The sequence below is a fragment of the Sapajus apella genome, unplaced genomic scaffold, assembly GCF_009761245.1.
Source record: "Sapajus apella isolate SASKATOON/1434 unplaced genomic scaffold, GSC_monkey_1.0 scaffold2, whole genome shotgun sequence".
In the NCBI taxonomy this organism is placed as follows: Eukaryota; Metazoa; Chordata; class Mammalia; order Primates; family Cebidae; genus Sapajus; species Sapajus apella.
In genome coordinates this window covers 22,583,469-22,601,498 of record NW_022436942.1, presented here as the reverse complement: position 1 = coordinate 22,601,498, position 18,030 = coordinate 22,583,469, and the positions used below count along the sequence as shown (strand labels likewise).

The 18,030-nt window shown below is 41.8% G+C and overlaps 1 long non-coding RNA gene across 1 annotated transcript in view; it reads left to right on the top strand.

The window, feature by feature from the left end:
* The window catches only part of LOC116560617, a 63,304-nt gene extending 50,633 nt beyond the window's left edge, over positions 1–12,671 (top strand). The window contains exons 2-3 of the long non-coding RNA XR_004273048.1: positions 10,729–11,348; positions 11,545–12,671. This is a non-coding gene — a long non-coding RNA (uncharacterized LOC116560617). The remainder of the gene's footprint in view (positions 1–10,728; positions 11,349–11,544) is intronic.
* The last annotated feature ends 5,359 nt before the right edge of the window (positions 12,672–18,030 follow it).

Here is an 18,030-nt window from a genome sequence, read left to right as displayed (position 1 = left end):
AGGTGGAGGCAGGTGGGTCACCTGAGGTGGACAGATCACCTGAGGTGTGGAATTCGAGACCAGCCTTACCAACATGGAGAAACGCCATTTCTACTAAAAATATAAAATTAGCCGGGTGTGATGGTGCATGCCTGTAATCCTAGCTGCGTGGGAGACTGAGGAAGGAGAATCCCTTGGACTTGGAGGGCAGAGGTTGCAGGATTGTGCCATTGTACTCCAGCCTGGGCAACAAGAGTGAAACTCTGTCTCAAAAAAAAAAAAAAAAAGAAAGAAAAGAAGAAGCAGAAGAAGGTTGACAGCACATATGCATATAAGACCCAGAAGTGCAGGGTGGTTAACACCTGAAGGGACAGAACTTGAATAATGGGAGGTAGTAAGTAAATTCTTTTCCCTTCCTTCCCCTAGACAGACTGTTTGGGGATGTAGTTGCTTCACATGGTGAAGACATCCTTCCGCATCAAGTAAGCAGCTTTTCATGGAGCTATGGCCAGCTGTATATAGCATTCCTTTTTATTTGCTGTGTCTTTTTTTCTGCTTTGTTCTCTTTATCTTTCATTCTTTCTTCCCTGGGACTGCGTTTCTCAATAAAGTATTATCACATAAATTTTTACTTCTGGCTCTAAATTTTAGGGAAACTGGGCCAAGAAAGAAGAATAAACTCCAAGAGATAGTACGATGGAGGAATGAGGACTTGGTGATGGTGTAACTGCATGGCAAAGATTAGGGGGAAGTTTAAAGATTAGCTCCAAGTTTGCGGGCCTCTGGATGGAGGCGGCGTGAAGGTACTTTTCACAGTGGTGAGGAAAGGGGGAAGTTAAGAATCAACCCTAGTGCTGCTTATGGTTTGAGAAGAGCTTGTCTATATCCCATATATATGGTTTAAAAGTCTCTGGATCTCCTGAGTCAGAGTCCTATCCCTTTATCAGTGTAAGTTCCAATATCAGTGCCATGTTTTCTGAAGTGGATAGCAGCTGCATACTTCAATCTGTACTGGACTGGATGGATCTGTGTAAGCAGTGTAGGCTAACATTATTCCAGCTTAGATATCTGTGAGGAGGAATTAGACTTACATTTCTTTTCTAAGTGAGTGAAGTACAAAGCCTTTCAAACCTGACAAATAAAACCAAGAACTTGTCTGTACCCTTCCATTTATGGGAAATTGACATGGGCTCCTAAAGATTGCTGTGTATGTCAAACCAAATGGAAGCTAGAAAAGGTGGTTGATACATTGGGGCCTGTTGGGGGTTGGGGGCAAGAGGACGGAGAACACTAGGACAAATACCTAATGCATGCAGGGCTTCAAACCTAGATGACGGGTTGATAGGTGCAGCAAACCACCATGGCACACGTATGCCTATGTAACAAGCCTGCACGTTCTGCACATGTACCTCAGAACTTAAAGTAAAATGAAATAAAATAAAATGTGGTTGAGGACCCAGAGGACCCTACACGATGTCAACACAAACATATTTTATTGGAAATTCTTAAGTCCTCCCATGACTTGGTACTGCGTGTGCTGATCTTCGGAGAGTCAGCTGCCAGAACTTTGGGAAGCGGAAAATTGGATAGATGAGCTTGATTATTCAAATAAATGATTTGACACCTAAATTATCTGGATAATTGCCTCCTTGTGGTCTAAGGCAACCTGACCCCTCATATTCCTGGAGCCACAGGAACTCTGAGAGTCATAATTGCCTGTGAGAAACTGAGTAGCGTGTCTGAGGGGGCGTCTGCAGAGTAGGAAATGAAAACAGACTGTTCAAATTGGCAAATGAGTAACGTGTTCATTGCGTCAGTTAGAAAATCAGCCCAGGCTGGGAGTAAGTCAGGAAAGTAAATTTTGGTTGGTGTCTGACAATTTTCTCATCCTGTCTATTTTTTAAACTTTGGTTGATTCATTCCCAAGTAACCCTCACCCTGCACCACATATTTGCACTTATTTATATGCTGCTTTGTAAGTGTTTTAAAGCCATTTTTCTGTAAGTGTGCCATGTTTTCTGATGTGGGTTTAGGTTCTTTGATGTAGTCTCTTCAATAGTCATTTCCCACTTTCCTCTCATTTGCATTTTACATCTCTGTTCATTTGATGTTGTCTCATGCAAACCTCCACGTAACTTCTTAATACCTTTATCTACACATTGCCCTCCTTCTGCTGTCGACTAAAAGTATGAAAGTGATGCTGCACAAGATTTAGCACACATGCTCTTTGGTTTCTGCTTTACAATGACCTGCTTTAAGAGAATATCTCGAGCAACTCTGCATCTGAAAGCCTGGGTTCCTTGTGCACACTTTGTGTCATTGTCCATGATGCACAACAAGCTGAGCCCTTCCTGTTCCCACACAGCATCATGGGTTTTGCCCTATTCTGCTTGGAAACCACTTTCCCCTTCTGCACTTGGGAAGTCAGCAAGAAACTCATGCTTCAAACGCTAGCCCAGAGGGTTGAGAACCTATCTCCTCTCCCAGGCAAATATTCACTCATCTCATCTGCTCCCAGAATACTTTTTATAAAAACATTTTCAAAGGTCAATGCTCATCTTATAATTTTTTTTTTGTTTTCACGTTGGTCTTCACCAAAATGCATACTTCAAGACCACAACTTGTTCATTTTTATAACCACATCACCAAATACAGCAGCTGTCACACAATGGACACTCATAAAACGTTGGAGAATAAATATTCAGTGTATAAGTTCTTGTGTGGAATGTTGATAGTTCTCTGTTCTATACTCCCATCTGTCCAAGGAGCCCACCAGGGTGAATTATTTCCAGCTTCATTCTTCATACGCCTTCTCTGCCTCAAGAATCAGCATCCTGCTGGTCCCAGTCTGTCCCTGCTGTTATCCCAACTATTCCATTAATTGGCAGAGGCAGAATGGGGCCCCGAGGTAGTTTAAATAAACCATTTGTTCACTTTATCAGATATTTATTCCAATATTTGTCTCAATAGTTATCTCACATCTACCCTGTGCCAGGTGAAATTTGCATTACATGCTGTTGATATACCAGCTAACAAGGTAGTCAAAGTCCCCATCCTCCTGATGCTTATGTTTTAATGATTTAGTTGTACATCATAGACAATGACACAAGTGTGCACAAGGAACCCAGGCTTTCAGATGCAGGGTTGCTCGAGATGTTGTCTTAAAGCAGATCATTGTAAAGCAGAAACCTAATAGCATGTACGCTATATCATGACAGCACGTGCAGCATTGCCTTCATACTTTTAGTATGATGCTTATATTTTGATGGCTTAGTTGGAGAGCGAGTTGATGGGTAGATTAAAAATGGAAAACAAAGGTTTTTGCCTATGTTATCGATCAATTCAAAGCTATATAAATCTTCATTTTTCCACTTGAGTTTGGTAATGAGTCCTATCTGCATGTGTCGTGTTTCTGTTATCGTATTTCTCAGAAAAAAAAAAAAAAAAACATATACCATGGCTACACATGTCCCTAGCACCTATGCCATGCTATAGATAGACACTTATTCCTGTATATATATATATATATATATATATATATATATATACACACTACATTCAACAGCTATACAATGTATACACACACTGATAATCCATTCACCCAAATATCAAACCTCCCAAGGTATAAGGTACACTACCTTCCCCTCCACTAATAATTTCCATTCTGATGCATTCTTTCTCTCTCTTCCCTCCCTCCCTCCGTTCCTCCCTTCTTCCCTTCCTCCCTTCCCTCTTTACCTCCTTCCCTCCTTCTCTCTCTGTCTCCCTTTCTCCTTCCTTCCCTCCTTCCTTCCTTCCTTCCTTCCTTCCTTCCTTCCTTCCTTCCTTCCCTCCCTCCCTCTCTCCCTCCCTCCTTCCCTTCCTCCTTCCTTCCTTCCTTTCTTCCTTCCTTTCTCCCGCCCTCCCTTTCTTGCTTGCTTTCTTCTCACTCTGTTGCCCAGGCTACAGTGCAGTGGCACAAACATGGCTCACTGCAGCCTCACCTGGGCCCAAGTGAACCTCTGTCTTCAGCCTCCTAAGTAGCTGGGACCACAGGTTTGTACCACCACACTTGGCTAATTTTTTAATATTTGTAGAGACAGGATCTGGCCATTTTGCTCAGGCTGGTCTCGAATTCCTGGCCTCAAGCCATCCTCCTGCCTGGGCCTCCCAAAGTGCTAGAATTACAGGCATGAGCCACTGGCCTGGATACATTTTTAATGCATGTGCATGTAGATGCACATAGAGCAAACATTACCATGCGCACACCACGTGCACATACATTGGCAGTTAGTAAAATACTGTCACAGAGGGCCTAATGATAACTTTTATTTCTTTGTGTGTGGCAATTTGCAGTTTCTAAATGTTTTCCCATCCAATGAATTCCTTTGATCTTCCTACCAAATTCTCTAAGGCAGTCTATACCCATTTTCTATTTAAGGAAATTGAGGATGAGCAAAAAAAAAAAAAAAAAAAAAGAGAGAGAGAGAGAGAGAAAGATAAAAACCTGTATTTACTGAGGAAATGACCACAGTGCATGCACACACACACACACACACACTCTACCAGGGCCTGCTCATGGGGCTATGCATTTTTGCCCATATCATCTCTGTGAAACATTATCATTTTACCCATCTTACATATGAGGTAGCGTTTGAACTATATCATGAAACATTGCATGGACCCCTATTTCCTCACAAGTTCAGCAAATTGGCATTGAAGTCATCCCAGATGGGTGGGTATTAAAAAGGCTGTCCTAAAGGGTACCAAAAAGAAGAGTCATTTCCATCAGAAATTTTTTTCCTCTAACTCAGTCCCAGCTTCTGTAGCCTCTGTAGCTCCATTCTATTTCCTTACCGTTTTTAGGTCCTCAGAAAAAAATGAAGCACAGCTGCCAGTTGTCCTCTGAATGATAACTGAAGAGTTATCATTATATTAGCATATATTAGCATACGCTTTAGTTATGCTGTTGAAGACAAGTATCTCCCATCACTTCATATTAGAGTGAACTTAATAGTTACATGCTCCTCAGTAGAGGCTCAAAGCTGTAATGTAAAGAACACCCCTCTTTTTCATTACCTGGACCCAAAGACATGTTTCACACAGGTCAGATAACCTTGCAAAAAAGCTACTGGCCTGCCCACTGATAGTGAGTGTGGATTTGTGTAAATAGTCATGGAGGACAGACGTCTTGGGACCCAGTTTTCAGCATCCTTTATAGCACGCCTCCCTGCCTTTCAAATCCGAGCCTTCCCCAGATTTTCCTTGCTTCTCTCCACAGATCTAAGTTTACTCCTTTTCCCCAGTCTTTTCTGCCTCTCCTTGCAAAGTACACACACAGAGGCACACACATGGAATTTTGTCCATGGCCCTTCTTTACTTTGGTCCTTTACTCCCTGATTGGTTTTTCTCTATTTAGTTTCTTCACATCTTTCTAGCACTTACCTCTGGAGCTCAGCAAACTGCCTCCTGGTTCTGTCCTTGTCTCTCTTTGCCACGGTCTCTGCTTCATGAGTGCTTTTCAGTATCTCTCCCCCCACACTGCCATGGTACTGAATTCTCCCAGTGGGAAGGGACGAAATCTCCTTCTTCTTTTGAATTTTCTCCCTGATCCCTGAACACCTGGTGGCCATCTCAGAAGTGACTGACCTACACATCATGTGATGATCCTCCAAGTCAATGGATTATATTCATTTATTTATTTATTTTTGAGATGGAGCCTCACTCTGTCACCCAGGCTGGAATGCAATGGCATGATTTTGGCTCACTACAACCTCTGCCTCCCGGGTTCCAGCAATTCTTCTGTCTCAGCCTCCCCAGTAACTGGGATTACAGGCTCATGCTGTCATGCCTGGCTAATTTTTTGTATGTTAGTAGAGATGGAGTTTTCACAGTATTCCCCAGGCTGGTCTCAAACTCCTGAGCTCAGGCAATCCACCAGCCTCAGCCTCTCAAAGTGCTAGGATTACAGGGCGTGAGTCACTGCACCTTGCCTGGATTTTTTTTACAAGTTTTATTTTGTTTTTAATTGACACATAATAATTGTACATATTCATGGGGTACAGTTTGATGTTTTGATACACGTATACATCATGTCATAACCAAATCAGGGTAATTAGCATATCTTTCACTTCAAACATGTGTCATGTCTTTGTGGTGAACACATCCAAAATCCTCTCTTCTACCTATTTTGGAGTTATTCCTTAAATTTCTATTTAAGGTGTTGCTCTAATTTTAGACAGGAATGCAATTTTAGTCAAGAACAATATTTTGTGCTTATGACATTAGCTCAGGATGACAGGGAAAGTGTAATAGAGGAAAAAATATGATTCTGAGGGTGAACACAATTTCTTGGGCCAATTAACTGAGACAGTTCACATGTTTATTATGTTTAAACTATCTGGTGATTAATTTAGGGAATTTTATAGACAGTTTAATACTCTCCCAGCATAAAGAATAAGCCAGTTTATATAAAAGAAGAGAAAAAGAACCCTGAGCTAGATCTACCTCTGATGATGAAAAAGACAAATGAAAGATGGAGATATTAGAAATTTTTCCTTAAATTGTATAGTTCAGAATGAAGGTACAAATACTCAACCCCCAAATGTTGGGGCATGCCTATTACCTCCAGGAAATTTCAAATCCTGATTTGACCATTCCTTGCCCTTCAGTGTACACCTTGGCTTCCCTACCCTAGTCATTCCCAAGTTGACATTGCAAACCCTTCCCAATGAATGCTTACGTAAATCTTAATTGCTAAGGCAACTCCTCGGGTAAAATCAAATTTAAAACCTAGTCTGATGATCTCTATTTTTTTTTTGGTCATCCACTTCCATTTTATTGGCTAGGATCAATAGTTGCCTGGGTTTAAGCCATGACTATTTATTGAGTGCCTGGGACAGGTATGGTAGAGGTGGCAAGGTAAAGTCAACTTAAGATATTAAAAGAACTGATTGTGCTACTTGAAGTGGATGTGGCTGTCTGGACCATCTCTATACTTTCTCTGTTTACTGCCTGAAATGCCCATTCAGTCCCATACCTTCTTCTCTGTCGTGTGCCTGATTCAAGCTTTTTTACTTCACCTTTTCTATTCTCTGCTTTTCCTACCTCTATATTTTCAGGACTGCTATACATACACATACAGGAAAAAAAAACCAACAACCCTTCTTTCCTCTTTCCCTTTCCTCTTTCCCTTCCTTTTTTCCTCTTTTTTGTCACTAGATGCATATGTATGGTACCAAAGGTGCCTTCTGATGTTGTCAGCTTGGTCATGCAATTGGTTATTTTAGTCGAGAGTCAGGTGGGGAGTGCTTCCATGAAAGGGCCACTTGATTAGCTATATGCCCAGCATAGACATACCATCAGCTTGTTCTCTCTGCATACATTTTCTCCTATTATTCTGCCTCTCTGCAATCATTCATCTATTCAACAAATATCTGTTATATTCCTACTATGTGCCAAGAATTATACTATACCTATGTTTTAATAATGATATGATGGCAGGGCCCGGTGGCTCATTCCTGTAATCCCAGCACTTTGGGAGGCTGAGGCGGGCGGATCATGAGGTCAGGAGATCAAGACCATCCTGACCAACATGGTGAAACCCCGTCTCTACTAAAAATACAAAAATTAGCTTGGCATGGTGGCTTGTGCCTGTAATCCCAGCTACTCAGGAGGCTGAGGCAGGAGAATTGCTTGAACCAGGGAGTTGGAGGTTGCAGTAAGCCAAGATTGCACCACTGCATTCCAGCCTGGTGACAGAGTGAGACTCTGTCTCAAAAAAAAAAAGTGACATGATATTGCTGTTTCTTTCTGATTAACATATTTTCAAAGCTGAATGAAGAAACCTGTATTAGGAAAACAGATCTGAAGGCTTCTATTAGTGTGAGGGGGGCAGGAAAGAAGGAACAATATGGCTGTTCAGAGATCCCTTTCTCACACTAGCTCCTGCCCTGGATGGCAGAGCAGTGGGTGGGAGGTGGAGGATTGCCAACAGTCATAATTCCCCCCTCCCCACTAACCTTCTTACCCTCATTTTCTTTCCTCAGGGCCCCCCAACCAAAAGGGAGTCTGTCACTGTAATTAAGCAGTCTGTAATCAACAAAGTCCCATTAAGAAGTAATGAGGCCAGTAATGCAGTGGGTACTATTGGTGGAGGATTAGTGAAACTCATGTGATTTCTTGCAAGTCTCCCACTTTCTGAGGAAGTGTTGCGGGGGTGGGTGGATAAACTGTTGACTCAGCACTATTAGCATTAGTCCCTGCACTCTGCCCCATACTCTCAAGTTAAGCACCTTGCTGAAGTTGATTGGATGTGTTGGGTAGGACGTGGCTCCCAGCTCTGATAAAGGCATGTATGTGAGTTCCTTGCTGGCAGGCTTATATCATAGCTATCTCTGCATTCCCAGTGCCTGGCACATCATAAGTGCTCAGTAAATGTTCCATGAATCCCAGGAGAGGGGGGATTAGAAGTACACATTGAGCCTAAGACCCAAATGTCCCACCTTTTTGCTTAAAACTTTCTCAAAAAGTTTGTGGCTCTGTGAGCATCTGGGTAAATATTGACCAAAGAGGATCTTGGTACTAAGGACTATAAGCTCTTTTCACGCTCTTCACATATTGAATCTTGCCTTTGTTGTAATTATCCACACATGAGGGCATAAGTTCTTGGAGGGCTATGACCATTTTATATAGTTTTATACTCTACAGAGTGTAGGTTGGGTGTAAAGCTCTAATGTATATTTTGCAGGAGCCAGGATTGAAGCTAGACATATGGAAAAGTTGTCATGCCAGGAAGCTAATACCAAAGGTCCCCAGAACACTCTTTTCTATTAATTTAGAGTCTAGTAAAATAGTAAAAGCTAAGTTGGGAGGAACTAATCAATCTGGAGATGCCTAAAATGTATTATATGATCTGTGTCAGGGGAGCTTGCTCTGTATGAAAATGTAGTTCATTCACCTTCCTAACATGAATCCTGTGGAGTCTAAAGTCTTAAATGTGGAAGCAGCAGAATGACCTCTCCAAGTATGTTTCAGCCCAAGGCCTCTGGGAGCTTGTGCAACCTTAGCATCTCTTGAGCTTGTGGTTTTTATGGTTTTCCTCAGCCTAGAACTAGATGGCCCACTCAGGAAACTGAAGGATAGCAGTTCATATCATTCATTCCCTTCCTTTCACAACACCACCTCTAAGTTGTCCAAACTCTTCTCAAGCAAACATAGTTCATAACTTCTTTCAAGGTAGAAAGTTATTCTGAAGGTGGCGGCAATATGGAGTGGGGGTTATGGGCACCTACTTCAAGTCACATAGATTTGGGTTTTAACCCAGAGCAGTTTCAATTAATTCTCCCGTTTACTTAAACAAGTTACTTAATCTTATGTCTGAAATAATGCTAATAATACCTATCACACGGTTTGTGAGGATTAAAAGAAAAGAAGGTGGTGGGTGCGGTGGCTCATGCCTGTAATCCCAGCACTTTGGGAGGCTGAGGCAGGTGGATCACCTGAGGCCAGTAGTTCGAGACCAGCCTGACCAACATGGAGAAAATATGTTTCTACTAAAAATACAGAATTTGCCGAGCATGGTAGCACATGCCTGTAATCCCAGCCATTCAGGAGGCTGAGGCAGGAGAATCGCTTGAACTCAGGAGGTGGAGGTTGCAGTGAGCTAAGATCATGCTATTACACTCCAGCCTGGGCAACAAGAGCAAAACTCTTGTCTAAAAAAAAAAAAAAAAAAAAAAAAATAGTAAAGAAGGTATATAGAGCACCTCCTAGCACTGTGCCTGGCTCACAGTGGGTGAATGATCAAAAGCGTAGGTAAGGAGAATAGAGCTAAATCCAGCCTCCATCTGTCCTTTTTCAGTATGTACTGCATAATTTTGCCTAGGTTTATGTGAGCTCTGCGATTGTTCCTTGTGTGTCTTTATGTTTTGTTTCTCTACTTAGACTGTGAGCACCTCTTACCAGACCTGATATTCTTTCACATTATTGAATTCCATAGAAGCCTTTAGGACAGGACCCCTGCTCAGGCATCAGATAATTATAATTGGTCCATCTGCCATTTCTAGTTCATGAAATGTGTTATTTAATCCTCTACATCAGGGGAGCTTGCTTTGCATTAAGATATAGTTTGTCTACTTTCCTTAAGTGCACCCAGTGGAGGCTAAAAAGCCTTATATGTGGTCTGAAGAAAAGAGATGGTCAGGAACATTAGGGTACCTTGAAGGTGGTAAAAGAGAAGAGAGAATCTTAAAGCCTGGATGAGAAAATTGGGCCTGTTAGGCTTAACTGAATCCACACATTGAATGGAGTCTTCTCTTCCAAGCCTACAGGCATGAGCTTTGCAAGTTTGAGCACACACACTCTTGGCCTGAAACCACAGCTTCAGAATGAGCCTGGCACTAGGAGTTATCTCCATAATCTCCTTCCCTTTCCCAAACTAGAGTTATTTTTCCCTTGTTTCTTCTGATGTTGAGGCTATAATCCTGGCAAGAGTTGACCATTTCCCCAATATCATGTGTTCATTTTTGCCATTACTTGGTGTGTTATTTTTGGAGTGATTTGCAGCGAATGTTTCATCTTAGCCCCGCATGCTCCTGTTGTCCTGCATCCTTGGGCACAGCCATCTCTTCACTCATCATTTGGTGAGGTCTAGAATGAAACAAACCTTCTGAATACTTCTTCCTCTTACAGAAACCCTTCTTGCTTGGTCAGACCCCTCAGGGAGCACCTTCTTGTGTTATATCTGAAATCTCCTGTTTTGGCTCTCAGTGTCATAGTTTGCTACCAGAAGTATGGATAATTGAGACCACAGAGAACCCTCCCTAAAACAGTGAAAAGCCTCAGAAGTCTTTGGTTTATAAAGGACTGAGGGCTCCGCTGTCTATGGCCCCGGCCCTGGCCTCAGCACTTACAAACTTTCCTGACACCTGGAACTGTGGACCTGGCACCAAGCAGAAAATAAACTCCAAGCAGCCAGTAAAAAAAGAAAAGAAAAGAAAGCCTTTAGTTTAAAAGATGTGGAGATGAATTCTTGAGAGTTTAGATGCTTCTCCCACCCCTCCTCCTTCTGGCCTCACGATGTCCTGCCATTTGTACATTTGAGACATGTGCTAAAGTGTATCTACCCATCCTGCTCATCTTCACCTGTAAGAATGCTGGCTGATTCCATGTGTCCCACAGGGTGATGTGTTGATTCAGATAGTGGGCAGCAGAAAGCCTTTGCCATTCAGAATATGGAAATGGGAGAAATGGAGCCAGAAAATGTTTACAGAACGGTGAGAGAAGAAAAGGAAAAATACCCAAGGTACAGCTGACCTGTTTAAATGCAGAATATACTTAAAAGACTCCAAAGACTGAGGCTTTTGTAACATGAATGAGGAATATTAAAGGTAAAAGATTCTTGTTTTCCTAAAGAGGTATTCCTAAACCTACCAAGCAGAGGAGAATCCACAATATCTGTTGTGGTAGGAAGTTCTTCTGCAGTCTAAACTTAATCCCTCCAATGCTAGTTTATTTGCCTATATTAATGTGTTGCTTTGTAAATGTTCTTAGGTTGCTTTTATTGTGTGTATTTTGTCGTCACAGGTAAACTCCTCCTGGGCAGGACCTGACTCTTCAGAGGAAGTTTTTAATCCCCCTCCCCAGAAGTGCCCACATGAAGGCCATGGTAGAGAAGAAGCTCAAGAGCAATCCCTAAGCAACCACACTTGGAAGCATCCTGCATCAGAGGGGTTTGTTCCAGGCTCAGATTTAATTCCACTATTTCCTTTTCCTAAGACAAGTATTGTCTGAAGCAGTCTGTGTGATTTTGAGATGAAAAAATTGCAGAACTCAGCTCCCAGGTTGTCTCGTATCTGATTCTTTGACAGGGGAAAAGAAGGAGACTCTTCTGCACAATAGCTGAGCAGACAGGAGAGAAAAAACTTGAAGATTCACAGTGGAGTGAGGCTAATTGGAGCCTTCCTCAGAGCAGCTCAACTTTCCCAGTTTTACCTATCCCATTCCTTGCCATTCCCACCTGTAATTCTGTCTTGGCAAGAACCCCACACTGAATGTTCTCAAAGTACTTTGTAGACTTTAATTAGTTCTGTGGGAAGTCAGGCAAAGCTCAGCCTTCATTCTGCCAACAGAGATGACAGTGGTGGGTGTGGAAGGAAGGCAAGAAGAAGATAGACACCCAGAACAGTTGTGCAACTTACTGAAGGCCATGTGGATAGAAGGAACTGGGTTTAAAACCCCTGAGTCTTGATAAAAGTGTCTTAGCCTTCCAGATTCCTAAACAGGTAGTGGGCTCATCCTACTAACCTAGTTTGCTAGGGTGTTGTTGATGAATGCTTATAAACCCTGTCCCAGATGATAGGTTTGGAAGATTGTTAAGGAAAGCATGTCATTAAGTCCCTACTCACCCCCTCCTTGACAAATAGCCCTAGAGGGAAATGAATGTTAGCCAGAATCGGAGGGCCTCCACTTCAATGGGATGGACTGAGATTCAGCAACAGGAGAAATTTTCTAGCAGTGAGGGAAATCAAGGATGTGCTGGGGCTGGAGGGTAGGGTTTGGGAAGGCCTAAAACAGGTGACCCATGGCCAGACGGCCTGGAAAAGATCATCAAGGAATAACTGATTCCCATTGGTCGCTGTGGATGGTCATTTTCTTAAAATTCAGGACACTATTTTTGTAGTAGTTTCCCTTCCTCTTTTTGTAAGAGCAGAAGACCCAGTAATTATTTTATCCTCAGTAATTTCTTTGGTCAATATTATATTATCCCCAGTAATTTCTTTGGTCAGTTCCCACTCTCACTGGCCCCTTGGCTATCTTCTCCCACCATAATTAATGAAAAGTTGGGGAACACTAATGCCAAATGCTTTTTTATGTCAATTAGGAGAAAACAGAATTACGAAGGTCAACCTGCTGGTATAAAAAATATTACATAGATTAGCCCTGCTCTACACATATGTTCTCAAAATCGCTAAGTGGCCACTTTTATGTTGGGTAAACCTTAAATGACTTAATTTGCAAGTCTGAGTAATGTTCTCATAGAAACAAGAAACACAGTTAGGGAAAGAGAAACTAATATTTGAGCTTGAGACACTTTCCATATCCAAGTCTAATTGAATCTTTGCAGTCACCCAATAAAGAGGTCTTATTATTCCTATTTTATGGGTTAAACAACCAAAACTCAGAGAGTTGAAATAATACACTCAAAATCACTCTTCTAGGTGGAGCCTAAGTTTGAACGCAACTCTGGCTCCCAAGCTGTCCATTTTGTACTATGTCATGCTCAAAGGCATATTCTGCTTTCGTCAACGGTCAGACTATGTGCATTTAAGTTTCCCACACAAATTCCAGAAGAATTTTATTAACCAATTCACATGACCTTGAGTATTAATTTAGTTTAAAAATCTTTCCCCTTATGATTTAAAAAATATCCACTTTAAGAAATTATCTGGGCCACACGCACAGATCATGCAGGTTTGTTACCCAGGTATTCATGTGCCATGGTGGTGGTTTGCTGCATCCATTGCCCCACCATCTTCGTTAGGTATTTCTTCTAATGCTATCCCTCCCCAGAACTTAAAGCATAATAAATAAATTTTTAAAAAATTAAGTGGTAATTACGTTAAAAAAAGAAATTTAAAAAAAGAAAAAGAAATTATCACCATGTGCAGGATTATCATAAGAATTTTTTAGGCCAGGCGCGGTGGCTCAAGCCTGTAATCCCAGCACTTTGGGAGGCCGAGGCGGGTGGATCACGAGGTCAAGAGATCAAGACCATCCTGGTCAACATGGTGAAACCCCGTCTCTACTAAAAAAATACAAAAAATTAGCTAGGCATGGTGGCGCATGCCTGTAATCCCAGCTACTAAGGAGGCTGAGGCAGGAGAATTGCCTGAACCCAGGAGGCGGAGGTTGCAGTGAGCCGAGATCGCGCCATTGCACTCCAACCTGGGTAACAAGAGCGAAACTCCGTCTCAAAAAAAAAAAAAAAAAAAAAATTTTAAAAGATATAAAAAAAGAAATTAGCAGCAGGTTGTGGTGGCTCATGCCTGTAATTCCAACACTTTGGGAGGCTGAGGTGGGAGAATTGCTTGAAGCCAGGAGTTCAAAACCAGCTTGGGTAGCATAGTGAGACTCTGCCTCAACAAAAAATTAAAAATTAGCCAAGCATAGTGGCACACACCTGTAGTCCCAGATACTCAGGGGGCTGAGGCAGGGTGATTACTTGAGCTCAGAAGGTCAAGGCTGCAGTGAGCTATGACCACTGCATTCCAATAAGGGTGAGGGGTGAGACTCAAAAAAGAAGGAAGGAAGGAAGGAAGGAAAGAAGGAGAGGAAGAAAGAAAGAAAGAAGGGAAAGAAAAAGAAAGAAGGAAAAGAAAGATGGGAGGGGGAGGGAGGAAAGGAAGAAAGGGAGGCAGAAAGGAAGGAAGGAAGGGAAAGATGGGAAGGAAGGAAAAAAGGAAAGAAGGAAGGAAGGAAAGAAAATAGGAAGGAAGGAGGGAGGGAAGGAAGGAGGGAAGGAAGGAAGAAGGGAAGGAGGGAGGGAGGAAAGAAGGAAGGAAGGAGGGAAGGAGGGAAGGAAAAATTATCCACATTTCTTTCCATTACCAAGGTCTGTCAAAAGCTGACTGTTGAGCCAGGTGCGGTGGTTCACAACTGTAAAAACAACATTTTGGGAGGCTGGGATGGGAGGATCACTTGAACCCAGGAGTTTGATCTCATCCTGTAAAATATAAATAAAAATTAGCTAGGCACAGTGATGTATTCCTGTAGTCCCAGCTACTTGGGAGGCTGAGGTTGGAAGATCTCTTAAATCTAGGAGTGTGGGGGGTGGGGAGCTGGGGAGAGATAGCAAGGGGAGAAATGCCAGATGTAGGTGATGGGGAGGAAGGCAGCAAATCACACTGTCATGTGTGTACCTATGCAACAATTTTGCATGTTCTTCACATGTACCCCAAAACCTAAAATGCAATAAAATAAATAAATGGGGGAAAAAATAAATAAATAAAAATAAAACAAACAAACAAAAATACAATCCACACAATAAATGAATAAAATGGCATTTACAATCTTGACATATAAAAAAAAAAATCTAGGAGTCTGAGGCTGCAGATTGATCATGCCATGATCATGCCACTGCACTTCAACCTGGGTAATGGAGTGAGACCGTGTCTCACAAAAGAAGAAAAAAAGCTGACTGTTGCCAAATAATAAAGAACATACTATATGATTCCATTTATATAAACTCTAGAAAATGTAAGGTATTCCATTGTGACAGAAATCAGATCAGTGGTTGCCTGGGCAGGGGTGAAGGCTGGAGGGGAAGATGGAAAAGAAACTTCTGAGGATGATGGATATATTTATTATCTTGAATATAATGATGGTTTTACAAATGTACACTTATGTCAAAATTTATTAAAACTTTTAAAAGCTGACTGAATATCAGTCATCTACACATAGAAGAAATAATTCTGCATTAAAAGTAAAAACAGAGCACTGACTTCCCTGCAGCTCACTGTATATAAGCATACTGCCTTCTACCTACCAAAAGGGAAGCTGCTCCCCTAGACCGTGAGCTTTCTAAGGGAAAAGGTTGTGTTTGGCTTGTCCTTGTGTCCCTAGCATCTAGTGTAGTGCCTGGTACACAGGTTCTCAGTAAACATTGAATTGAACTAGATGTTTCTTTGAGAGTTTACACTGATTCCATAGAATTCAAATGTTTAAGCGGCTTACTAAATATTAAGCAGATTTCCTGAACTGGCTAGAAGCTTTTGTAGATGTTTCAGTTTTCAGGGGCTCTAATTTTGCATACAACCATAAAAATGGAAAGAAATGACACTTACCTGCTGAATTGAGTTGTTTTGCTATCAACCAACTTTGTGAGTCTCCAGGTGTACTTGCAAGAAAGAGGTTCTGAGAGACCTGATGATGGATAAGAAGAACGTCTAGAGAACAGAAAGTGTTTTAAGATGAGCAATTGCAGATTTTAAGTGTGGCTTGAAACTGGAATCTTGTTAATATATGTAAGTGAGAAAGTACATGTACTAGGGTATTCTCACACCTCACATCTCCTATTCACCCTCAGTAGGTCAGCTTCTCTCTCACAGCTTCCCCCAAATTACAACCATCTGATGCTAACTCCCCTAATTTTTCTCCCCTTGGCCTCCAAACTCTAAACATCCTTCCCTCCATATCTCTTATATTAATTAAAGAAAGACATAGCCTTATTACTTTCAGATCAACCTCTCCACTTCTGTTCTAACAACATATTCTTTTTTCTCCTGTCCTTAACCCATATTCTCATTTCCTCGCCCAAAATAAGTTTTCCTTGAGTCTCTTTTCTCTAAAACTTCAATTCCATCTTACTCTTCAATCCATCATCTTTCCAGAGCATTCCTTATCTCAGTTTCAGACTCACCATTTGCCCGGTCTGTCAGGCTAAAAATTTGCAGTTATCCTCAACTCCCTGTCTTCCTTATCAAGTTAATCACTCAGGCCAATTGAATTGCATTTCAGAAATATCTCTTATCTTTTAATTTTTTTTTTTTTTTTTTTTTTTTGGAGACAAGGTTTCATCATGTTGATCAGGCTGGTCTTGAACTCCTGACCTTGTGATCCTCCTGCCTCAGCCTCCCAAAGTGCTGGGATTACAGGCGTGAGCCACCACACCTGGCCAGAAATATCTCTTGAGCACATTTCTCCTTTGTCTCCCTTTGCCTTGCTTTGGCTTAGATTTTGATAATCTTTGCCCTGAACTATTGCATAGCCACCATATACTTCTTTCTACCAGATGTCTTTTCTTTTCCAGGCCGACTCGACATCACCACTACTACCTGAATTATCTTTCTTTTTTTTTTTTTTTTGAGACGGAGTTTCACTCATGTTACCCAGGCTGGAGTGCAATGGCGCGATCTCGGCTCACCACAACCTCCGCCTCCTGGGTTTAGGCAATTCTCCTGCCTCAGCCTCCTGAGTCGCTGGGATTACAGGCATGGGCCACTATGCCCAGCTGATTTTTTGTATTTTTAGTAGAGACGGGGTTTCACCATGTTGACCAGGATGGTCTTGATCTCTTGACCTCGTGATCCACCCGCCTCGACCTCCCAAAGTGCTGGGATTACAAGCTTGAGCCACCGCGCCCGGCCTGAATTATCTTTCAAAAAATGAATCTGATTGGTTCACTTCTCTGCTCAAACCTTGACTCTGCGTTGCTGATCAAATAGAGACCAAGCTCTTGGGTATGACACTAACTGCACCTCAATCCTACTTTGCCTTGCTTCCCCTAGGCTCCCACCACATTGAGCTTCCTGTTGTCCCATGCCCTGTGATGCCACAAGCCTCTTCATAGGTCAGTCCTTCTGTCTGGAATGGCCTTCTCATTCTCCTCCTAAGAAATTCCTACCTAGTCTTCAATGCTGCTTAAACAGCACCACTTCGAGAAGGCAACATTGATGTATTCCTCTCTGAAGAGTTAGATACCCCCATTCTGTGTGCCAATAGCAACATATTTTAGATTTCCATTTTAACACTTAACGTTGCTTTAAAGATTTTTGAAAAACTCTCTTTCTTTACCACTACTCTACAAACTAAGCTCCCTGAGGATAGGAATCAAATTTCATTTGTCTTTGTGTCCCCTATGCCCAGGGGCATACTATATGATTCCATTTATGTAAACTGCTAGTGATGGACATCTAGTAGAGACAGTGAGTGAGGGAGTGACTGAAGCAGCAGCAGTTTTCTACTGAGCAGCCCAGGCAGTGGGTGTGAAGTTAACAACATGTCTTTTTAAAACATGCAAGAGAAAGTACATTAAGTGAATGTGCTGTACCAGCAGGGTAATATACCCCAAAGACAAGTGCAAATGATATTTGCTTCTTTCTTCTTGTTTGGATTAACTGATATTGCAGATTACTATTTGGATAAACTCTGCCTCTTCTTCCTTCCTGTGATATTGATCTAATTGAGTAGATAAGTCCTTGTCTTAGATTACCCACACCATTATGCCCCTTGCGCAGCATAAATAATTGGGAGTTACCTATAATTGCTGTCTCATTCTGGGATAACTGATTT